Here is a 25,604-nt window from a genome sequence, read left to right as displayed (position 1 = left end):
GCTCCTCCCCGCCAAGCCGTCTCCTCATATCCTTACAGACAGTTTAGAAAATACAAGTTCTCATCTTAGGATCTCGCAGTTACCAAAGGTTTGTAAGTTGCTCCCTCTGTTTCATTTGAACTTTCACATTGGTACATACTTGTGTTCTCTCTCTCTCTCTCTCTCACACACACACACACACACACACACACACACACACACACACACAAACACACACACAGAGTTTGTGAAGGTGGGAAGGGAGATGATGTATTTATTTATTTTTAATTTATAAATAAGTCTGACCCCCAAGCACTCCCATGTTCATATTATTGTTCCCCCAACCCCCCCCTGCACAGGATCTTGCCGTATAGCCCAGGCTATCCTCCAGTTCTCTATCTTCATGTCTCTACCTCTGCTGTCCTGGATGACAGGCAACAAAACGTCACTTGTTTTTAGACAAGGGTCCTCTAGGGATTTGGTTCTTTGTTTCAGTGCGTACACGAAACGAGAGCATAGCTTTTGACCACACTGTTCATTATTGTAAAATGATGTTCACTGATGCTGAGTGAGCAGGGGAACTCAAAATGATTAGGGTGAGAGGTAAAGTTCCATTGTTGCCTGGCTGCTTGTGGCTTCCAGACAGCATACCTATGGAATATTGTTATCTCCACAGCAGGTTCTCGGACAGCTGTGGACCCAGTCACTCCATCCCGTCCCATCCTCCTCAGCCTGGCGGAGGGGGGGGCATCGGGGGGTGTTACCCTGGGCTCATGGCTGCTGCGGGCATGCTTCTCAGGACTTCTTTTCATGCAGGTGCCCCTGAGATTCTTGGTAATATCCTTGCTCTGGTTGGGTGGTTGGTAGGTCCTGTGGTGGAGATACTTCCTATATGTGGTTTCTGGACTTGGTGACTAGTACTGAGACAAGTGTCTATCCTTTCAGCCAACAGAGGTATGTCCCTGGCTAGTTTTACGTCAACTTGATTAAACCAGAGTCATTCTGGAAGAGGGTACCCTAGCTAAGAAGTTATCGTACCAGATTGGCCTGTGGGCAAGCTTGTAGTACATTTTCTTGATTGATTGATGTGGGAGGGCCCAGCACCTCACTGTGGGCGGTGCCTAGGTTAACCAAGATCAGAGAAAATCGTTTGTGGTGAAACCCAAATAAGAATCAGGCCAGTGGTACCTTGTCATGCCCACATCCCAAATCCCACAGGCTGTGCTTTTGCTTCCACAAAGACAAGCACTTCAGATGTACCAAAGAACAGAGCAGCTTCTTGTAGAAACTTCCTGGGCTTATATAGTAATTTATCGAGCCCACACCAGGCACCATGTCCTACCTCCAAGCCCTGCTCGGCCACTCATAATTAGAAAGTATTAAGACATCTTTCAAGATCAGCAGGGCTCTTGTTTGGCTCTCTAGCTTATCGCCAGGATCTGTTTTCTGAAGGGAGGTCTGCGCTTGATTCTAAAGGAGGCTGGAAACAAAGGGCCTTGTTGTCTGTGTGAAGGTTAGGGATCCCCACTGCCCTTGAGGGTAAGGGCAGCATGGCCTGTGTGACCTCCATCTCCACTCAGGGACAGGCACACAGTGTTCTGCTGGTGAAATTCTCTCTCCTGGGGAAAGCCCCATTTTGACGGGTTTCTGAGGTATGAAGTCCCTTCTCTCTATGTTTAAAAAATACCAGTTCTAGTTGAAAAGTTGTAATAATTCAAAATGGAGTTGCCTGTTTTGCCTTTGAATTTGATAGGAACTGGTGAATCCTCACATTTGTGCTAACAGTGTAAGGCTAACTTTTTTTTCCCTTTGGTTGCTGGATTGGACTGTAGGCAGACAGAGTCCAGAAGGACATCCTGTGAGGGTTCCCAGGGCAAGGAGGTACAAGCACAGAATTGGGGGAGAAATTCTGTGTTAAGTAAGACACAGTTAACTAAGTTAGGTGCTTAGCAGTGAAACCTGTCTGCAGTCTCCTATGAAGTAGGGAATCATTTTCCCAAGGACAAACTTAGTGACAGCTGCTCCAAGCACACAAACCACAAGATAAAGTCATGTGCAAGGTTAGCCCTTGAAGTTTACAAAAGATCTGTGTGAGAAGTCTTACAAACAGGTTGAAAATGTCCTAGGTGCAGCTGGTGTGCTTCTAGACTTGCGATTAAGGACAGGACTCTGGGGACAAGATCAAGAGCAGAGATGAGACCTGGGTCAGAGCACCTGTGTACCCCACTTCCAAAGCCTCGTTGGGGGGTTCATATTAATTAACTCCTTGCTCAGTGCTGACTAGGGCCCCAGTTCTCTGTGTGGAGCAGAGGAAATTTTTAGGCTGAATTACTTGGCTGGCTGCCTCTGTTTTCCTTTCACATAGCCTGTGGATATCTGGCCTTTTCAGCCAAGGAAAATGGAAATGGTTTTAAACACTCACTTGAGCCATGACTTTCAGCTGTGTATTAATTTGTTGTTCATTCTTTGATTTTCATATCCTCTGAGAAGCAATGAAATCACATGAGGAAGCCTCCTGGGTCCTGTGGGCGCACTGAGTAGCCCGGGGCTGTGGTGGAGGCCGGGGAGTGCGGACTCATGCCCTTTGACTGGCTTTGCCCACGAAGCTCCCTTCTGCTCACTTTCCCTCTCTCCTTCTTCCCCCCGTCCCTCTCTCCGTACTCCTCTTCTTTCCCTTCATCCTTTGTATGTTTGAGCTTTTACTTAAGATTTAATTTGGCAAACATTTCTGACAACTTCTTCGTAGGCAGTAGAGGAAGTATCTGTCCTGTCCCTGCTTGGGTCAGTAAGGAAGGATACCAGCTGAGCGTTTGAGGTAAAGTTCTCGTCCCTGCCTTCTAGGAGCAGGCCTCAGGGTAGATTATGGACTAAGACCTTACCCACTCACCCCTGTTGCTTAGCTCTTTGGGATGTAGAGGTAAGGTTCTTACCACCTTGAATGAACACAGTCCCTATAAGTCCCTATAAGTAAGTGCTTTCCTGTTGTGACTAATTCTGTGACAAATAGTGTTATTTCCATTTTAAAATGAGCCAGTGGGCTAGACCAAGGCAGGAGCTCATTCCTGTTTGCTTCACAAAGTGTCTCCTAAGGAACAGGGAATACAGGATGCAGAGGAACTAGGAGGTCGTTGGGTATCTGGTGGGGATGTCGGGAGTCCATCGTGAGTGAAGCCAGAACTAATGGAGAAATGGCCTATATATCGTTTTGCCTTGTTTTGTTATTTGCTGTTTTAGGTATATGATTTTCTTGGCAAAGCTTGAAGGTGACCTATTTAATTCCTGTATAGAGCTCTCAGAATGTGTCAAGTTAGTTCACTAGATCCTAGTGAGGAGTCAGAAGTCAGCCTCTGGCCTCAGGACCTGATAGTTCAATGGGGTGGGGGTGGGGGTGGGGGCAGAGACAACCCTTCAGTGTATGTGAGGAGTCCACTGGTTACAAGTAGTGGGCACAAGCAACACGGGATTAAGTAAAAGAAGAATTTATTGCCTCACATAACTGACCAGTCCAGAGATAAATCCTGGAGTAAGCTCAGGGCTCAAATGATGTCATCGGGATCTGGTTCCTTTCTCCCCCATTCTGGTTCTACTTCCTGTGTGTCCTCTCTATTCTCAGACTTCTTCCTCAGAACTGCAGGAGGTGGCCAGCAGTGTCTGAGCTTATACCCTTCCTTTCCAGAGATTTCACCTCCCTTCAGTCCAAGAATGTGTGAGCTTTGGTCCGACCTATCAGACAGATTTGTTTTATCTTACTGGTTCAGATCTGGTCACATGTCCATTCTGAACCTGTCAACAGAAGGCTGCAAGGAGCTTTGACTGACATGCCCAGGTCTTGTGCTTTATCTGGAGATCCAGGGAGGAGCAATTGGTCCCTCAATAGGCTAGAAATGGAGAGATTCAAGCTCTGATTGCTAGGCAACAGTAACACAGTCAGGCTTGACCTCTGGCTTGACCCACTGCTGAGGCTGTATTTCTACCTGACAGACCCTTGACCCTTCTGAAGTGAGTATATCCTGCAGTTCTGGCTGCGCTTGGATTTGGATCCAGAGTTTTCTCTCTCTTGAGAATGTTGCTCTTGTGGGTGAGCGTTAGGGACTTAGTATCAGGAGTCTTCATGATGACAGCTGTTTGAATTCTGAGACACATAGAGGTGAGTGAGGACATCTGGCAGAGCGACTCGTATAAACATGAATGAATCTTTCATCTCTCTGCACTTCCGCATAGCAGGGCAGTGGTAGAGGCTTTGGGGATGTGTGAGAGTGGCCCCATGAACATTTTGACCTCGGCACTGAGCATCGAGTATGCTGGTCTTTGAAACAGTAACCACCTCGTGGGGGCCATTGTGAGAAATGCAGGAGTGATGTGGGTGTGACAAACATGCATAGGAAGCAGCGTGAGAGGCGGCTGTTCTATGTCCTAACTTGTCAAATAAGCAGGGCGCACCACAGGTGGGTCTCTTGAAAGCTTGTGTTAGGGTTAACAGCCAAGGAACCTCCTGAGCAGATCCCTGAGATTCTAGATGGAGAGATGTCGGAAGGCATCCCCGCATCTCAGCCCTCACAGAGGGCAGGCAGAGGATTTCACGGTCAGTTCCTCCATTGATCTGTACTACAAGCCTGTTGTGAAGTGAAGCAGGAATCTGAGGTGCTGCTCTACAGTAGAGACAGGGACACTCAGCACTCAGAAAGATGGAGTGAGCTACCAAGGATGGAAAGTTATGGGGCAGGGCCCACTCTTGGGGTTTCCTTGGGTGTCCCACCTCCAAGGGAACATTCTGCCCCTCCCGCCTGGGTTTCATCTTGTGACTTAGTTTGTTGAGATTCTCAGCTACCCCCCCCCCCTAGCTTTGATGGATTTATTTAGAGAGCCATATGGTGCAGCTCAGCTCAGCCTGATAAGCTTTGAGTTCCTATGGTAGACACAGTTGTTCTTTCACACTCTTTGCTCATTGGTTTGATGGATCAGTTGCATACTCGCAAACCTCTTCTGTCATTAAAACAGATTACCACAGTTTGTATTACATGAAATAGCATCAGTCAAGTTTATACATTTTGGTTATAGTCAAGTAATTTCCCAATTAGACTGGGAACAGCTTGTCTAACAGGTTCAAGTCATTTGTCTTGGAATGCTTTATCCAGGTAAAGATTTCTCCGGGAGACTTGGATGGCTGTGAAGGATTGCTAGGACTCTCAGCTCCTGGTTGGCAAACCATGCCTCATTTGCTCCTGTCTACAACCCTCTTTAAAGTACTGTATAATGTTTGTACTATAGCATAAGGTCATAGCTATAGTATTTATTACTTGAGAAAATAGGAGTGTGCTTAGCACCCAGTTGGCTGTTGTTGTTAGAGCGGTATTTACACTGTTCTGGGATTTTTTGATAGGGCTGTGTTTCAAGACTTTGAAAAACATGTCAACTAAAATAGTCAAAAGACTAGCTTTTCAATTATTAGGCAGTTTTGGGGCAGTGGTGCCTGGTTTATTGATGATTGATACTAAAACCAGGTTGCCTGAGTCGTGACACATCAAGAATGGGTGTTCTATAGGATACTTAAAGCCTCAACTTATGCCTCTGATGTAAAGATTTAGAGATATTTCTGTGAAGACTTAACCTGTCTGGATCAAAATACAGAGTAACCACATGTATTTTTGTGGTATACCATATATACTGTGATGGAGATAATGAACATACTTCTACTGTCTACTGCTTAGTGTGCGCACACACACACACACACACACACACACACACACACACACACACAGATAAAGACTCAGAGAAGTCTGACCATTCCAGGGGTTCTTCTCTGCTTACCTCTACTCATCGAGACTCACTCACAGACTTACTGTTTTTATTTTTGTGTGCACCAGTTGCAGTTTCCTGTTCACCATTATAAAATGGAATTCTACAGTTTATGTTGTTGTATGTCTGGTTTTTTTTGACAAATATCATGCCACAAGCCCAGGTTGTCAGAACTTGTGGTTGGCTTGGGAACCCTACTGGGGTGGAAAGGCTTTGAGAGACCTTGATTAGTTCTGGTGGGCAGCATGCGTACCTACAATGGAGATGTCCTAGAGCCACGATGGAATGGAACAGTTAAAGGGTGGCAAGGAGTCCTAGGAAGAGCTTTCCCAGAACCGGAGAGGTCTGGACTGAATGCCCATTCTTTTCCTGACCTGTGCTGTTCAGTGTTGAGTGCTGGTGTAAGCTGGTGTGTAGTTGGTAATGTTAAGATTATTGATGAGGTCAGTAATTGCTTCAGTTTCTGCTTTATATAAAGTATTTCTGTCTGATAGGGGAAAATTCACTTATGTGATGTGAATGGAAAGTGTTTGATAGGAAAAGATACTACTTTTTGTTTGTATTCCTTATTTTTTTGTTTTATATTTCATACCTTGACTTTTGTCATTTTCTTATGTTTTACTTTAATTAAACCCCGAAGAAAATGTCTCTACTTAACTGTAGGCATTTTATTTGGAACCTTATTTTACATATCTGGAGATATTATTCAATGATATTAAGTAAATATGCTCCATGCAACAATATTTTTTTAAAGCTTTAGAAACTTCTGGAATTGTTCTGGTATATAGCTAGCTAGATTATATTAAATTCAAAAAAGAAAATATTAAGATTTTGAACTAATAGAATGTTTGAAGAGAATTTAATCTTACTGCTTTTAGTTGTTTTCCAATGCTAGGAATCAGACTCAGGGTCCTGGTCCTTGTGGGCAAATGCTCTATTGTTGAGATTCATCCCTAGGTTGTACATTCTTGGTAAATTATCATGTGCTGCTTGAGCTCACCGAGAAGCTAATTCTGGAAGTGTGATTGCCCCTCCTTCATTTCAGACCCAAGCATGTCTGTTTCAAAATGTCCCCCAGAATGCCTAGTCATGGGATGGGCTGTGCCTTCTTTCCCTGCTTGTGCTGTGGCAGGGAGACAATGGATAGCAAAACACCCCAAGAGTAAAAACACCAAGTTGTTTATGCCAAGATGTACTGTTGTGGGGATGGGCAGACAGACATTCAGTCAAGGGTAGCTAGCTCATCCGTGGAGAGTTCCTGTGCTTCATTCTGATAGGTGTCCTTAGACTTCGTTTGATGGGTCCTTTGCAGTAGGAATCAGACTACTCCAGTTGTCTCTGCTGGATTTCATAAACTCTTGGTGGTATTCTGCTATCTCCTCCTTTTTATCTGCTGCTTGCTGGTCTGAGTTTGCTTGCTATATGCACAATAAAGCCACATGTTAAAACTAAAAGTTTGACTGCCAAACAGAGCTCCCATGGGAAAGAGCCAGGCCCTCTGCTCTCATGCTGAGGTTGTGTATCCTGGTCTTCAAGTGGGACTCCTGACAGGAGGAGCAGGGGCTGTCTCTGACTCTGCTGCCTGCTTTGGATCCCTTTCCCCTAACTGGGCTGCCTCATGTACCCACAATAGGAGAGGATGCACCTAGTCCTACTGCAATTTGATATGCCAAGGTGGGTCTATATCCATGGGAGGCCTCCCCTTTACTGAGGAGAAAGGGAGGACTGTAGGATAGAGGGGAGGGGAGATGGAGACACTGGGAGGAGAGGAGGGAGGGGAAGATGTGATCAAGTTCTAAAGTAAATAAACAATTGAAAACAATAGCAAAACCCTTACAGTGTGGTTACTGCAGATCATTGCCTGGGCCATACAGAACAATTGCCAGCCCACTGCTTTTCATTTTTTAAATAAGTTTTTAATTTTTTCTTGTATTGTTAATACTATTAGGTCCTAAGAAAAACAGCAAAGATGCTCTCTTAACTTTTTCTTCTAGAGTTTTATATATTTAGTTTATTTTAACTTATATGTTTAGATTTTGGTCCACTTCAGATTGATTATCTTTCTGTGATATGAGGTAGAAGTCACAGTTGTTCCCCCACATAGACCAGCAGCTACCCAGTTCTTCCAGTCACATGCTGAAAGCACTTTCCTGCTTTTATTGAATTGCTTTGGTACCTTTGGAAAAATAATCAATGGTCCATATAAATATAGTGCTATTTCTAGAGTGTTCTGTTCCATTGATCCATTATTTTTGTGCTGTTTCTATACTGTTTTGATTACTATGGTAAATCTTAACATCAGTAGCACTAATGTTTCAATGTTTGTTCTATTTTCTCCCCAAACTGGTTGTTATATGGCCTTGCCATGTCAATACACATTTTAGAGCCATAGTGTAAGCTTCTACAAAGTAGGCTCCTCTTGACTGACATGACCTTGAATCTGTAGGTCAGTTTGGGAGAGCATATCTACAATACTGATCAAAATTATGTTCTTCTCCATTTTATTTGGACTTTTCTTTAAATTTCTCATCAATGTTATGTGACAATCTTTTTAAAAAAATTTATTTGTTTTATTTATGTAAGTACACTGTAGTTGTCAGACACACCAAAAGAAGGCATCGGACTCCATTACAGATGGTTGTGAGCCACCATGTGGTTGCTGGGAACCAAACTTAAGACCTCTGGAAGAGCGGTCAGTGCTCTTAACTGCTGAGCCAGCTCTCCAACCTGATACGTGACAATCTCATGCACATTTTGCTGGATATATCCTTATAGTTTATGTTTTTGATGTTATAAATAGGATTTATGAACAATCGTCTTGACTGTTGTTAGTCTGTAGAAACATGCTATATTTTTAAAGATATAGTGATCTATTTCCATCAGTCTTGTCAAAATGACTAATTATTTTCCAGTATTTATTTGAAGATCTTTTAAAGATTCCCTTTAAACACCATCGTAGTATGAATAATAAAACAGTTTTGCTTCATCTTTTTTCATGTCTGCGTGTGTGTACTTGCTTGTATGTGTATGTGTGTATATATGTATGTATATGTATGTGACTATGTGTATGGATATATGTATGTGTGTATATGTATGTTTATGTGTTTATGTAGTATGTGTGCTTGTGTGTACATGTGTCTGTGTGTATGCGTGTATATGTATGTATCTATGTGTATGGGTATATGACTGTGTGTGTACATGTGTGTATGTGTATCTATGTGTATGCATATGTGTATTTGTGTGTACATGTGTATATGTGCATACACACGTGTGTGTGTGTGTGTGTGTGTGTGTGTGTGTGTGTGTATTTTTTGCTTCACAGCATTAGCCAGGACCTCCACCGTAGTGTTGAAATGGAGTGGCAGGTGTGTGGCTCTCTTGCCGTCCTGAACAGGGAGGGGCAGTGTCCTCTGTTCGCTGAGGACAGTGAGGGGTGGATTGTGTATTGGTGTCTAGGACTGCTTGGGAAAGCATTCTGCTTTACTTCGATGAGGTTTTGTTCTGAAAGGATGTTGAATTTTATTAGATACCTTTCTCTGCATATATTGAGATAATTATAAAGTTTTTCCTTTGAAGCCATTGAATTTTAGATGTTAAACCAATTTTGTATTCCCAGGGTAAACACTTGTTCTCAATACCCTTTCTATATGTTGACCAGTTTGGTTTTTTAAAAACTAATTTGTTATGGGTTTTGGTATGTACATTCTTACCAAATCTTATTAAGTCTTTGATTTTAGCATCAGGATTTGAATCAAAGTGAAGAGAAGTCAGATTCTACTAACTACGCCATGGCCAGCAGCAGAACCCAAATCTTCTTCTATTTGAGCACAGCTACTACCAAAGAAGTAGGATTATTCTACTGCTTATGTAAGAACCTCTGCTCATCCACTGTGCAGTATCTACAGAACAGTGTCTACATTATGTATGAAGGGATATATCAAATATGCTGAAAAATATCCTCAGTGGGCTGAGCAACTCATACCATCACTCAGGCTAAGATTGTGTTTATGTATGTTTTTTGCAATTTCTTGTAACACTGACAATGAATTCTTCAGCTGCCACCCGTTTGTAATTTATGGCCTGTTCACTTTACATGCTTTTGTCATACACAAGTATTCTGTTCTCACTCATTCCCTCTATATCCCTTTCTGGTTTTATTTCTCTTGTATAAAAGCTTAGTCATAAGCTAGCTAGAATTATTTTGCATCAAGTTGGCAATTGCTCCTGAGAAAATAAAACACTTTTTATTTATGTTGGAGGCATAGTAAGTAGGTTTCCACTGTGACTGTGATTTCTGGTTGAAATAAAAGATTGTAAATTCAGTTGAAGTGAGGAGAGGTTTCATATAGACTGGAGGTGGGAGAACCGAGTTGACCCAGTCGGTTTGGTTGAGATGGTCAAGTTTGGCTGAGATGGCAGCTGTGTTTTGGTAAGGGAGGTATAAGAGTGAAGAGAGCAATAGTCAGCTGTCTGCAGTGCTGCTCCAGAAACATCCAGGAACCATGGGATGTTCCCAGGAGGGTTTGGGGAAAGTGTGACTTCGGTGCCCATCTTCAGAATGACACATTGGGGATGCACATCCTATCCCTGTTCCCCTGTGCTGACTGCATGCTGTATCATGAAGGTGGCACCCTGTGAGTCAGAAGGATTGCTTCCCTAATTTTTCTTCCAAGAATCCAAGAAGGTTGGATGCATCGTGGGCGAAGCTTGGCACCTGTAAGCAAGGACCTGCCACACTGCAGAGCATCTGGGGGTCTGTGATTGGCAGGCTGTGCCTTTCTCCTGCTGTCTGTGGATAGTAGGTAGAGACAGTGCTGTGGGGTGGTGAACAGTTCCAAGGTGCCACAGGCCCGCCTTAGTGCTGCCTCAGTTTTTCTGGGGGACATTACATTAACAGGGCCATTGGACTGGGGCCATTAATAGAACTGTTCCTTCAGCATGAAGGGTACCTCCTGTGTTATTCTTTACCAGTCCTATCCTTCCCATTCTTGAAGGTTTCTGCTTGAAGTCCATTCCCCAAAAGCCTTCTCTGACTTACAGTCCCTGACTTAATCCATTCAGTCCCTGGCTTCCCACAGAGGGCCCCTGACTTCTGGTGGTCTGAGTTATGTTTTAGTTTGGCTTTCTGGTGGTATGGTAGTGAAATGCATTTGGTAGAAATCATTCTTCAGTGCGACAATTTGCCTGTCCCTTGGCAGGGCCAAGCTGTGACTGAGCTGTGGTTTTGCATGTGGTGTGCTTGAGCGGTGGTGCCCGGGTGGCATTCCACTCTTGGGATTTCTTGGGTGAGGCTCAGTAAATGCATTGAGATATTTCCAGTGCACAGCAACCGCACTGCAAGTTGAGAGTCTTTGTTTGCGTATCTTTTCTCCTTTAGGATCCACGTGTGTTTAATAGATATAGCCCAAAGAGTATTATGTTCTGGGTGGGCTTGGCCATGATGATAAGGCTGAGATCACAGAGACAATCGAGATCTGACTTTTAAAAAGTGACATCAGTTGATGCCGAAGAGAACCTTGACATTCTCAAGGATGCGTTAATTATAGCAAAAAAAAAAAAAAAAAAAATAAAAATAAAAAATCCTCAAAGGAGAATGTAGTGTCTGCAAAAGCCAGGTTATGTAGCACATAAGGAGTGTTGGAGCAAATGATTTGGGCTGAGAGAAATGTGATTGAGTTATCTGGGGAGCTTAGATTGCCTGAGTTCACTCTAGATAATCCTCTCCTTTTCAAATATGTCTTGGATGATTTTTCTACAGCGGCACCTCCTTGTTAAGTCTTCCTGACTTACCTAGTCTGCTGGCCCCGGAGGTACTGTCCATTGGGGTTTCCAAGCCTCATCTTTCTTTGAGGCTTAAGAAAAATGGCATTGGTATCAGATCAGGTACTCCTGGGCTGAATCCCAGATGGTTATCCTGAGTAGGCCAGTAGGCAGGGCAATTAAAATAAGAATTATAGCTGGTAAAACAGTTCAGGTTGGTTCAACATCTTGGGCATCTGTTCTTGGTTTTCCCTTTGCTCCTCTTTACAACCAAAAGCAGGCAGAGCTTGCCTAGTAGTGCTTAGAATCTAAGTAACACGGGTCTCATTCCACAGCAGACTAGGAGCACCTGGATTGTTCACAGCCAGGGGAAGTGTCAGTAGGCCTGTGTTTGCCCAGCTGCACCTGCCAAAGTTCTGGAATGACATGCAACGTAGTGTTTGTTCCATTGCATTTACACAAGGAGAGTGCCTTTGGAACAAAACCTCTACCAGGTGCTTATAGTGTGTGCGTGAGTGTGTGTGTGTGTGCACTACTAGATGTTGAACCTATTGTTTTGAGTAAGCTTGGTGAGCATTCTTCCACTGAACTGTATTCCTTGTCACCCTCTACCCCATTCCATTAAACTCTTGAAACTGGGTCTCACTCTACACCGTAGCCAGGCCTTGATTTTGTGATCCTCCAGCATCAGCCTCCCAGGTACCTGAGGTGATAGGCATGCATCACTAGACCTGACTTGATGTATCATGAGACTTGTGCTGGTCTGGGCATCTCTGTCAGAATTCACAAGCACATGTCCTCCTGAGGCATTAGCTGAGCCTCCACGCAGCTCCGCTGAGGTGGGCATGGAAACTCTGGGAGAGTGTGAATTAGGCATTTCAAAATGGTGGAAGAGATCAGAGATGGGAACTTTACTTTTCAAAGCTTTGGAATTCGATCCCTTTCATGTTTTCTGATTTTCCAGTAAGTGGCTTGGTGACTAGAATTTGACTTTTTGTTGTTGTTGTTGTTGTTGTTTTGGATTTGGTTTTTTAGAGACAGGGTTTCTCTGTATAGCCCTGGCTGTCCTGGACCTCATTCTGTAGACCAGGCTGGCCTCAACTCAGAAATCCGCCTGCCTCTGCCTCCCAGAGGGCTGGGATTACAGGCCTACGCCATCACCCCCAGGCTACAATTTGACTTTTTTGTTACAATATTGCCAGAGTTGGATTTTAGGCATGAATGTTGTTTATGTTTTTAGATACTCTGTAAATTTACTGAGTGTTCTATTTTTCTTTAGTCTGAACTGAGACTGTGATGGAAGGCTGTAGCAGTAAATTGTTGAAAGTTCTCTCTATGCTCCTAGTGGGTGCTTGCCTGTGGCTCTGCACCTGCCCCAAAGCCCTGGATTCACGAATGTAAGACATGCACATGCAACCTTTATATTTAATCTGCCTTGACTAGCTCAAAATCTGGGTACTTCCAAACCTCTCTGGGGCTAGCATTCCCAGCCCCACCCCACCCCCAACCCGTATTCCCGAATTAACACTTTTTTCCCCCCAAAATGTTCTTGGTTACTTTATTTATATCTCAAATGTTATCCCTCTTCTCATTTCCCCTCCACAAACCCCCTATCCTCACCCCTCCCCTCTCTCAATGAGGATGCTCTCCCACCTAATTCCACCTTAGCACCCTAGCATTCCCCTCTGCTGGGTCATCAAGCCCCCGCAGGACCAAGGGGCTCTCCTCTCATTGATGCCATATAAGGCTATCCTTGGCTACATGTCTAGCTGGAGCTAGGTTCCCCCCTTGTGTACTCTCTGGGAGCTCTGGGGAGTCTGGTTGGTTGATATTGTTCTTCCTATGGGGTTGCAAACCCCTTTAGCTCCTTCAGTCCTTCCCCTAACTCCGTTTCTAAATCTGTATTTTATCTTCGCTGCCTTGTTTCCTTCTGGGCAGCCCTCCCCTGGGGCCACTTTCTTTTTGCACCTACATTTTAGCCGTCTCACCCTCCTGTTCCTTCATGGCATGGTCTATCCTTTCCTGTGTGTCTTGCCTGGGAATCCTAAAAGTCCTGCCTGTTTCCTCTACCCAGCCATTGGCTACTGGCTCTATATTGACCAGTCCAAAAAAAAAAAAAAAAAAAAAAAAAAAAAAAAAAAAAAAACCAACTGTTGGTGGGACCCACAGCAGGACATGCGGATTCCCATATAAGCACAAATTGAATCCCAGCAGAAGGGGCAGTAGAAGGCAGTGTTCTGGAGAGTGCACAGCAGCCTGAGATCAGCCGCTTCCTACTTCTGTCTGGGCCGGCTGAGTCAGTGGCTCCAGTACAGTGCAGCCCCAGTGCTCGGCCCGCTGAGGGCCAGGCTTCCTGGCCTTTCCTCTGGGACCCTTGAGCGAGTGTGCATGAGGTCAGGAGGAGGTTTTGCCCTGGTGCTGTTGGCAGAAGCCCACATGGCTAGTCCGTCAGCAGGACTGAGGTTTTAAAGGAGAACTTTGCAACACAAGGCCTCTGCTAGATCAAGTTTCTTTTGATGTCTAATCCTTGCCTCTCTGAGATATCTTGGTTTGAACTGTTAACATATCTGGGTTTCCAATCATGTTTTCCTTTTTGTATTGGCTTCAAAGAAGCTGAGTGGAATTTATTGTTTGGTTGTAGTTGTTGGATGGGACAGGATTTTAAATATGTATTTTTACTTTACATTTTTTTTTTAAAAAGCAACTCAGGGAGGTATATTTGGCTTGTGTATCCCAGGTCACACTCCATCGAGGGAAGCCATTGCAGGAACCTGGGGGCAGGAACTAAAGCAGAGGAGCACTGCTTGCTGGCTGGCTTGTCCCAAACGGTGTTCTCTCTCTCTCTCTCTCTCTCTCTCTCTCTCTCTCTCTCTCTCTCTCTCTCTGATTTACTTATATTTTTAGTTTTATGTATGTGGATATTTTGCCTGCATGAATGTTTTTCACGTATGCCTGGTACCTGTGGAGGCTAGAACTGGAGTGTGGACCGCTGTGAGCCACCATGTGGGTTCTGGGAACCAAGGAGGCTCCTGGGAGAGCAGCCAGTGCTCCTAACTGCTGAGCCATCCCCCCAGTCTCATTTTTTAAAAACTTTTAAAAATCTGATGTATTTTCCTATTTTTATTTTTATAATCTTAGTGTTTCTGTGACCTTTGGCATATATAACTTTGTGCCATTTTAAAAGTAGGTCAGGTCCATATTTTCAAATTATTTTTTGAGGTATGCATGCCACCAAATAGGAACAGATTTGAGTGTTGGTGGTAAAAACCTATTGGAACAAGCTTTTGCATTTACACTAAACTCCTTTTTCTATGTTATTCTCCGCCACATGGGGTCTGCAGCTCATCTTTCTGGTTTCTCCATGCTTTGGTTTGGACTCTGGACAGGAGACTGGGGTGCATATTTTACATGCCAAAGCAGACCTGGTTTCCAGGTACTCCCAGCATCTCTTAGTCCCTACCTGGCACACCCTGCTCCCAATCCTTTTCAGTCCAGGGGCTGGGCTGCCCTGCCCCCAAGGAAGGTCCTCTCTATATAATCCAGACATTTTGTGCTGTCTCTGTCTCTGTCTGTGTCTCTCTCTTTTCTCCTTCTCTCTGTCTCTCCAGTGAACTTGCCCACCCGAGAACAGCTTCCCAAGAAACCTGCCTTTAATCTAATCTGGCTCATTTAGCCAACAGCGGAAAAATAACCTATCACTCATGTGCATAGCGCATCTGAGGAGATTTTTCTCTTTAAAAATTGTTTCCCTGAGATGATATTTCTGGCAGGGTGACCTTCAGTTCTGACCCCCATGGGACTCCTGAGGTGACTTGCTCTTCCTATGACAGGTGTGCAGAGGCTTCCCTGGGGGCCCCCGATGCTGTTTGCAGGGTCATAGGAGGCTGGGGCGCTGGAGCATGCACACTACTAGCTGTATTAGAATGTAAGAGTAGATTTGGTATATGCTTACTAGGTGTCACTGCCCCGCTTCCAGACTGACTTTTAGAAGTCACTTTTAATGTCTTTTTTTTGGGTGTCTATTTTGGCTGGGCCCTGAGGCGGGCATTGTATTTTTAGGTACTTAATGATGGCAGCTGTAGAGCCGATAATTTGTGGATACTAAATTCCTTGTAGGCACAGTAAAGTTTAGAGCACTAATACTGAAAATTCAGAGTGGATGATGCATTAAGGAGAGGAACTGAGGCCCTTCTCTGTCATGTGCCCAACCTGAAGCCATTGGCCACATGATGCCCAAGATAGCTATCAATGAGGTCTGATACAAAATACTAATCTTACTTTAAATATTATGAGATTTAAACAGTTGTTATTGTTATTATTTGGGTGTGTGCACATGCGTTCCTGGAGGGAAGAGGACAACTGTTGAGTTCTCTCCTTTGACCTCAGGCCACCAGGCTGGGCTAGTAAAGGTCCTCACTGGTGCCCCGAGCCATTTAATGGCCTACAATATAAGACCACATTGCAATTGTGTGTGTGTGTGTGTGTGCACATGTGCGTGCGCCTCAATTGTGTTGCTCTCACATATGACTTTTGTAGATGACTGTGCTGTTCATCAAGAGGTTTCTTGCATCCGACTACTCTGTACGCACTGTGGGTACTGTGGACTGCGTGTGGGGAGCAGGGTTCCCTTCTGTAGGATGAATTCTTTGTATAAGGCATTGGAGAACCTCTTCTCAGTGATTTCACAGACAAAAACTCACAAGGAAAGTACCTCAGGTTCCTCAGGTCTTTGGAGTGGCCTCCAGAGATTGCTTGAGTTATTTCCAGAAGTTTTGAGGGAAGGGGTAGAGTATGAGCTGGCCTTGCTCACCCCTCTCCTCCCCTCCCCTCTCCCCTCCTCCCCTCTCTTTTCCTCCCCTCTCCTGTGGCTATTGCTTTCTGTAATTCAACTGATTGCTTTTCTTTCCAAATTGCTGGTTAAGCTTTATCTTATCTAATTTTATCTCTCCCGGCCTGTGTATATCTAGAGCGTCATTAGGGCCTGTTCTCATTCTGTCCCTTCCACTTCTCCTGTGTTCCCTCTGAGTCCCTGGGGGAGCAGGGCCTTGGTTTGTACACCCTCTGCCTCCTGTGGGGCAGAAGGGCAGAGGGTGGGCTTCTCACCTCTGCAGCTCACTGCTCTCAGCCCCACTCCTCCTCTTTGATGCCGTTGGACATTTTTAGGGCCTGCTTCTCTGCCTCCTTCCCATCATGCTCAGCCTGCCTGCGTCCTTCTCACCTCCGTCCTACACCCTGGTGTCTGCTGGACCTCCCCCCAGCCCTCTGTCTTCATGTCCACCCCACACATCAGTTCCTTCAAACCATGCACTCCAGTTGGCATAATTAAGTACACAATACGTTTATTTTGATATCAGCATGTCTCTTCATACACATATTAGTAAGAGACTTGGCTGTCAGCACAGGGCCCAACTATTTGCAAATATCTAGTTGTGCCAACCCCCTTCAGGAAGTTTGTTTTTCTACTCATTAATGTTTTCTCTGTCTCTTTGCCTTTGGGCCTTGGCTCAAAGTGTGTCTCTGTTCTGCGTGTGTCTCTCAGTGTCCTTGGCTTTTTCTCTGATACAGATCACTCAAATACATTGGCACTTTTCCCTCTCCGTGCCCTGTTCTGGGCATGCCCATTTGAGTGGGGAGGAACTGCAAATGCGTTCTGTCACGCTCACTTAGACAAGAGCCGGTGGCCCTCTAGGGTCCTGCATCATCGCTGCTGCCCTTTCACCTTGCTCCTGACAGAGTGGCACTCATAGCCCGGCACATGCCGCCTGCACTCTCTCACCAGGACCTCGCTGATGCAGGCAGAGCGTCTCCTGGCCGATGGGCTGGTTGCCTCCTTGAAACGCCTGGTAAGGAAACCTTCCCATCTGCCGGGCACCTGGAGCAGACCCACAGGACGCAGAGGACCCAGCATTAGGACAGATTATGTGGTATTTGCCTGTCACTTCCGCTTAAAGGCAAATAAAATCTATTTTTGGCTTAGAATTCTTGCCTCTTGACCCATGGGTGAAAACTGACTGACAAGGTTTACCTCCCATGTAGAAAAGGCTCGCACGCAGGGCCGTCCGTCAGCTACAGCTCTGCACTGAAGGCTCATCTTAATGTTTTCCTCTTAGTGGAATTAGAACGTGGTGTTTCTTTTGAGGTTGCGGAGAGCAAACAAGGATTCTCGTCTCCCCAGACTACTGGGGTGTGAAGGAATTGTTTGAAATCCTCTTTTATTGGCCACAGAAGTCAGACGGAAGCAGGGCAGTTACATTGGAGGAGTTTGATGCAGTCGGAACCACACAGAGCTATTCCTTTTCTGGAAGAGAGGGAGAAACTAGATTTTGTTACTTGATTTTTTAGTTTATTTTACCTTTTGGGACACGATCTCACTCTGTAGCTCAGAGTCTCATTCTGTATCTCAGCCTTGAAGTTGTGGCAACTCTCCTGCCCCAGCCTCTCAAGTGCTAGGATTTCAGACGTGACTCATCATGTTCCACAAAACTACATTTTAGAAGCAGATTCCCAAGAGATGGCTCAGTGGTTAAGAACACATGCTGCATTTGCAGAGGACCCAAGTTGGGTCCTAGCACCCATGTTTGGCAACTCATTACTGCCTATAATTCTAGTTCCAGGCCCCCAATACCCTCTTCTGGGCTCTGTAGGCACCTGTGTACATATGCATATACCCAGCCCCAGCATATACACATATAATTAAAAATGGACTTTTAAAAAGGTCAATTAGGAAGCTTGTTTCTAGAGTCTTGAGTCTTAGCACTCAGGCTGGTCCGTATTCCTGAGCCTGCCTCAGTGACACGCCAAGGGGAGTGAGCAGCCTGCCTAGGTAGGTGGCAGTGAGGATCCAGTGGGGGAGCATGCGGTCTGTGCTCCAGAAGCTTTTGCAGCAGGCAAGCCCTTTGCTAAGGCCAGCCATGAAGGCCCCCAGGGTTCCTTCGCTCTTATTTGTTGGCGTTGCTTTTTGCTTTTGCTGGACCTAAAACATGTTTTAGGCTTGCTTCTGGAATATCCAGGCTTGTAACTCTTTTTTTTTCCCCCCGGAAAGTGTAAGAGGATTCATGACTCAGAAAAGGACAGAAAAGGTTTGAATTTCCCTTTTCCTTTATTTGCAAAAGATTTGAAGGCTTAAGTCATATTCTTAGTAATAGAGGGGGGTTAAGAGTCAAAGAGTTTTCTCCTGCTCTGGTCATTTTTTAAAGCTGAACTTGGCATGGCTTGAAGCAAATTTGTGTCTTCCTGACCATTTTTATTTTTTAAATATTGAGAAAGTAGATTCTATTTCTAATGAAATAATTGCAAACAGTCCTGTTAACATATGGTAGTGATTTTTCACAGAGGCTTGTTGAAATGCATGGGAACTACCAGGTTAAAAGATGTAAGCATGGGGGCATCCGTGTGTGTATTCTAGATGTTTATCTCCAGACCGGAAGGTCCGAATGACACTTGGAAGACTTTAGCCCCCAGGCCAGCCCCAGCCTTATTTTGATACAGCCTGCGAGCTAAGGATGGTGTTAGCATATTTTTAAACCTTGGAGCAAAACTCCAGAGAAGAATAATATGGTGACTTGTAAAAATGTCACATTTCCATGTCTCTAAGCAGTTTTCCTGGGACATAGCCCCACTCCCTAGTTTATAGAGGGTGCGTGGCTTCCGTCCTTCAGAAGTGGTGGAACCAAGTAGCTGCGTAAAACCTTTACCATCTGATCCTTTGAGATCCAATCCAGATCCAGAGACTAGATGGTACGGAAGCTTTGCCTTAATATGTATTTGCACATGATTACTTTTTAAACTTCAGCTTTTGACTTTGTCTTTAAAAATTCTTATTATTAATACATAAAAGAGAAATTCAAATATTACCTATTAATCTCATTACTCAGACCATATCCCCTCTATAATAACAATAAAAATGCCCACATTAGTTTTCCAATAGCACAATAAAAGCATAGTGTGAAACTGTCCCCGGCCTTTTCCGCTGTTTCTATTCCTCACGACAAGCTTGCTATGCTCATAAAGTACTGTCAGTTAACGAGCATTCTATGTTGGAAAAGGTACCGCGTAAGACACATGAGATATGGGCACATAAAACGACCCTGTGTGTCCGTCCCCCCAGCCTCAGCGTTGGTCAGCAGGCGTTGGATGTCAAGCATCCCTGCTGTCAATCTACTTCCCAGGTGTTGAAGCAGATCTTCATCATACTGTGTAATCTCTGCTTACCCCTAAAAGAGGATCCCCAGCATGCATTAGCACATGCAGAGGACAGCAGTGAGTCCTGGATGCAGGCTTGAACGCTGAGTGTTATTTATAGTGTCTTTTAAAGGTTAGTTCCTTACACTGTTTGTTTAAATTATGATCCAGATAAGGTCTCCACAGTGATATTGGGCTGTGTTTTAAGTCTGTTGCAATCCACTCTTTCTCTAAGTCTCTTTTACTCTCCCTGCTTGTTCTTCAGAGAGACAAGGTTATTTGCTAGCTGGGCATTTCACACCTGGGTGATTATTTAGTATATTTCTCTGGCTCCTGTGATTTGGACTTAGAATTTCTGCCACATTAAGTTTCCCTTTCTTTTTAGCTAGGCTGTTTTTTGTTTTATTTTTAATTTGTGTGTGTGTGTGTGTGTGTTGTACATGAGCCCTCCCCTGAGTGTGCAGATACCTGTAGAGGCAAGAGGTGTCAGATCCCCGGGAGACTGAGTTACAAGAGATTGTGAGCCTGCTGGATTTGGGTGCTAGGAACCAAACTCAGGTTCTCTGGGAGAAGAGCAGGAGCCCATAACTGCTGAGCATCTCTCTAGCTCCTCAGTTATTTCATGGGTAGAATTTACTCCTCCAGTGGGAGGCTCATTTAATATGTTTTTGCCTATTTGTGATGTTAGCACTCAAGGCTTATGTAATCGAGTCACTTCATACAGGGTGCAAAGTGGAGACCCTGACTCTGTCACTGACTTTTCTGTTTATTGTTGGAAGACGTTTGCCTTTTCCCACGTGCTTTCCAGTTCTGAATGTTTTGGCTCTGCCTATTGTTGGCACTATGATTATTTTTACACCTGCTGTGATGAGAGCACCTGCTGGAAAAAACTGAAGGGAAAAAATTCACTGGGGCTCATGGACCCAGACAGCTCTGGCCATCGTCTCAACATCCCGGAAGGAAGGCAGGGTAGAATGGCTCAGTGTGTGGAAGACAATGGTCCTAGGAGCTTTGAGGAAGACCAGAGAAGGAACTAGAACCGGGGCTGGGCTATAATGATAGAGGTCCACAGCTAGCAACTCACTCTGAGCAGCCAGGCTCCGCCTCCTAAAGACTCTTTAGCCTCCTGAAATAGTGCCATTAACTGGGGAACTAGTGCCCAAAGCACACCTCTGGTGTGTGCATGCATACATACATGCATGCATGCATAGGCATGTGCACATGTGTTTGTTAGGCTGTACATATCAGAAGTGACCACAACAAATAGATTCATTTTGCTTTTTTAAATTGTTAAGCATTTTGGAGCTAACTCTATTTAATGTGTTCCCTTGAGCCTTCTCAAACTGACTCTTGATTCTTTTGACATGAGTTGAGCCAGTCTAGTTTGGCAGTTTCTTTGAATGTATAATTCGAGGCCATTTCAGTGGTGCTTTCCATCTTCCCTCTCCTCAGTCCCCATCTCTATGGAGGAGGATAAGGAGAGGATGATGACGAGCTTTGGTGTTGACAGCTGAGTTAGTATTTGTTACTTCCCAGACATGAGTCAGTGGAGCTGTAGATTATACAAGAACCCGTGTATACTTGGGCAGTACCCAGGAATATGGCCCTCCATAGTAAATGTGAATACTAATAATTAGTGTCTTAATAACAGTTCACTCTTGCTGAGTGCTTGCTATGCTCCAGATCTGCACATTTTACAGTCGTTATAAGAACAAGAAAGCACTCAGGAAAGAGGTATCATTGTTGCTTAGTTCTTGCAACTGCTGTGGTAGAAGCAGTCTTCCCTTGCAGATGAGGACACTGACTTTCAGAGAGGTTGACACCTTGCTCAAGGTTACATGGTTTCTAAGTAGATTCAAACTCAGATCTGTCAAACACCAGATCTGAACTTATTCTTGTCAAGGGAGAGGCACCATGAGATCTCAGTTTTCTACAAATATTGTAAATTAAAAGACAGGAAGGACAAAGAAGAAAATAAAAACCATCCATAATTCTCCCGCACATGTGTACAGTCTTCAGTGTTCCTGTGTGTTCCTTTCTAGCCTGTGGTTTTTATGCCTTTGATTTCAATTTGTACGCAGCCAACCTCTGTCGAGCCATCCGTGAAGGCTGTTGCAAATTAATTAAAGGGGCTTGGAGCTGAAGACATGCACATCACAGTGGGGACATTTTATGAACGGGCAGACGGGGCAGCATAGAAGCCTGACAGGCTGATTCTGTGTCTAACTCACGGAGGCTTGTCCAGTCACAGTGTCCTCTAGTTCTTTCCCTGCAGCTGTTAAAAGGTCTCTCCTGTTGAACAACTAAAATCACCAATGAAGAGACCAATTTTGCTTCATGTCCAATTTTAGAATTTACATGGTGCAGTGTAAAAAGCACAAGGTCTGAGACAGATGGGCCTTGGGCTGTCTCTCATCTGGCTGAAAGCCTGCAAATGTGGCAGAGAAAAGTTCCACGGGACACAAAAGGTCATGAGAGGCCCAGTTCTGATAGTTTCTACACAAGGAAAACAACCAGGCAGGATCCAGCAAGCCATTAGGCGTTTACTTAGTAGCCAATGGGTATCATTTGCATGTCGGGTTTTCTTGTAGGGAGCAAGGTACTATGTATTCTCTAAGGTACTGTGAGGAGGTGAGCTGTGTTTACAGTCCACGCACACCTCCCGTGTGAATGCACAGTGAGATGCAGACCCTGTGAGGCTGACAGGTGGCATCCGGCTTGAAATCACAGGTGGTGTTTAGACTTGGGTTCTGCTCTCAGCTGTGCCACACACTCACAGTGTGCCCTGACAAATTAACTGGTCCCTCCTTTGTGGAGTATACGACTACAGCAACACCTCCCTCACAGGCTCAGAGAGGGTAGGGCCTGTCCAGTCACAGTGTCCTCTAGTTCTTTCCCTGCAGCTGTTAAAAGGTCTCTCCTGTTGAACGATTAAAATCACCAATGAAGAGACCAATTTTGCTTCATGTCCAATTTTAGAATTTACATGGTGCAGTGTAAAAAGCACAAGGTCTGAGATGGAGTGTATGAAGCATTTAGCACAGTATGTGGTACAGAGCAGTGGTTCCTAATCTGTGGGTCCTGATCCCTTTGGGGGGGGGCGGTGTCAAATGATCCTTTGACAGGGGTCACGGATCAGATATCCTTCATATCAGATATTCACTTTATGTATGATTCATAACAGTAGCAAAATGACAGTTATGAAGTAGCAATGAAATAATCTTATGGTTGGGGTCACCACAGCAAGAAGGGCTTTATTAAAGGGTCTCAGCATTAGGACAGTTGAGAACCATTGGCCTCTGGGGGATAGCGAAGGGCTTATAGTTCTGAAGGGACGTGGGGAAGGGGAAGGTTAAGGCTATAGAACTGTGGGTTCTCTCTCTCTCTCTTTCAGCATCAAAGAAACTGTGCTATGAGGCCGTAGGCAAGTGGCTTTAATGGGAAGGGACTCAGTTTCTTCAGCTGACAGGAGAGGATGGCTCTAAGTGATCATTTAGGCTGTGTCCGTGACACCGTCTATGATATTGCAGTTCTGAAGGCGTCTTATTGAACTCAGACTATGCAGAGTGTCCCTTTTGGTCTCCTATTGCAACAACAGGGTAGTTGTCCTTCATACCATTTTCCCAGAAGTCTCAGCAGCTTGGCTCCTGCAGAGCATGTGAAGGCCAGAGTCTCCGTAAAGCAAACACGGATGATCTGGAGTTGCCTTGGTTGAGAAACTGACCCCAAAGGAGGTTCTCAAAGGAGCGAGTGAGGGTTTCAAGAGCGATGATTCCCAGGGGAGGATTTTGGTTAAGATGGTCTCATCAGGATAATAATTTAAGGCGTTCTGATGGCTGAATAGGCCAAAATACCCTTTTTAAGTTGCACATGAAAACTTTAACTTGGTATTCTAGAAAAACACAAGGAGTCATGAAGACATCTCAATATTTTTCTTAACTTAAAAATTCTATTTGACACCATTAGCCAGACCTGAGCACTGTCTTCATTCAAAAGCGTCTGGATCAGAGCAGAGGATGCATGGGTGGGGGCAGGGAGGAAGTGCTCAGCTTCCACTGAGTTCTCTGATGGGATTCTTTGGGTACCCTCTGTGGATTGTCATTTCCCACATTAAACACACTTCCTATAAACAATTGTGGAAGCAGCCTACGGGCCTGGGAGAGCCAGGCAAGCTGTGAGTCAGAGCTGACGTCAGCAAGGCTTCTGTGTGTGGGAAGGTACAAAGTGCATCTCATGTTGTGCATGGCGGCCAAGGAGACACTTCCAGAAAGGATGATGAGGCACCGAGGTCACAGACGTGGCTATGTGACGATGTGGCGATGTCCGTGGCCACAGCACCTGAGCTTGTAATTTAGGTATTATCATTGTTCAACCAGGCCAAGAGAAGGCAGATCTGTGCTGCTTAGGGAGGAGTAGGCCGGAGACTGGGAGCTGGAGTCTGGCTGCTTCCAGGAGCCCAACAGAGCAGTGCTGGATAGAACCTCTGATCTCACTGGGGCCAACCTTGGGGTCGGGCTCGCTGAATCCCACTGTGGCTGGGACTAGCACCAAGTATGTAGCTACTTAATGGCGAGGGTTCTGATTGTCGCTGCCCTTGGTTTTGTTACTCCAGGGCAACCTTTGGCTTAGGCCTCTCATGATCAAATGGTCACAGCCAAAATTTAGCCTTCAAAAAGCCTTTAAAGATAGGATCTGGCTGGCAGGAAAGAAACCCACTATGATCACGATTGGGCATTTCTTCCGAATTCACTATGGCCCAAGTGATCCCATGCTGAAAATGTTGGGTTGTTGGACTCAACTCTCCAGTCCCATTAGGGTGATTATTGCTAAATACACAGTATCATAGCAAGGCATTGCAGAACAGATGGGTAGGGAATGGCTTTAGTTTCTTAGTAGACAGATGAATCTTCTGTACCGCAGGCATGTCTGATTGTTTTGCTTTTATGAAGAAGATTTGTGTGTGTGTGTGTGTGTGTGTGTGTGTGTGTGAGAGAGAGAGAGAGAGAGAGAGATATGATACAAATGTAAAGTATGGTTATAAAAAAGTGCAACAGCTATTTAAATTAAAATATTTCATAAACAAATGATGGCATTTTTCATATGTGAAAGGCTTAGGAAAGTGAGCCTTGGAAAGTTGTGACTCATAAATTACATTCATATACACACTTCACAGTAAACAGAGGAGCTTTGTGTGTGTGTGTGTGTCCATGCATGTGCACGTGTGTGCAGGTGCGCTCTCCCATGTGCGTGTGTGTAAAGGCCAGAGGTGGATATCTGGATGTCTTCCTCAAAAGCGTCTCCACCTTATTACTTTTAGGTAGGGTCTCTCACTGAAGTTGGAGCTGTTTTGGATCAGCTGGATGCCCAGCTCGCTCCTGGCTTTTCTATTGCCCCCCACCTGTTATTCCTTTGAACCTATCTATAATCGGTTATGGGGGAAACCTAAGCATCTTCCCCCTTCCAATTTTACAAATTAGGGAAAGTAAAGTCTCACAAGCTAAGTGACTTATCAAGGACTCCTTCCTGAATAAATATCAGATTAGTAATACAACAATATTATTAATACTAGGCATCTTTACCTCATACTCTCCCCTTCCTTCCCTCCCTCCCTCTTCCTTCCTTCCCTCCCTCCCTCTTCCTTCATTCCTTCGTTCCTTTGTTCCTTCCTTTGTTCCTTCCTTCCTTCCTTCCTTCCTTCCTTCCTTCCTTCCTTCCTTCCTTCCTTCCTTCCTTCCTTCCTTCCTTCCTTCCTTTCTGAGTTGAAATACCTAGGATCTCATACATGCCAAGGCAAATATTTTACTCCTGAGCTACATCTGCAGCCTCTTAGTTGTGACACAGGGTGACCCTGTGTCACCCAGGTTGGCCTTGAACTGACTCTGTAACCT

This window comes from Apodemus sylvaticus, chromosome 8 (genome assembly GCF_947179515.1).
Source record: "Apodemus sylvaticus chromosome 8, mApoSyl1.1, whole genome shotgun sequence".
Taxonomy (NCBI): domain Eukaryota; kingdom Metazoa; phylum Chordata; class Mammalia; order Rodentia; family Muridae; genus Apodemus; species Apodemus sylvaticus.
Note: the sequence above shows the minus strand (reverse complement) of the source record.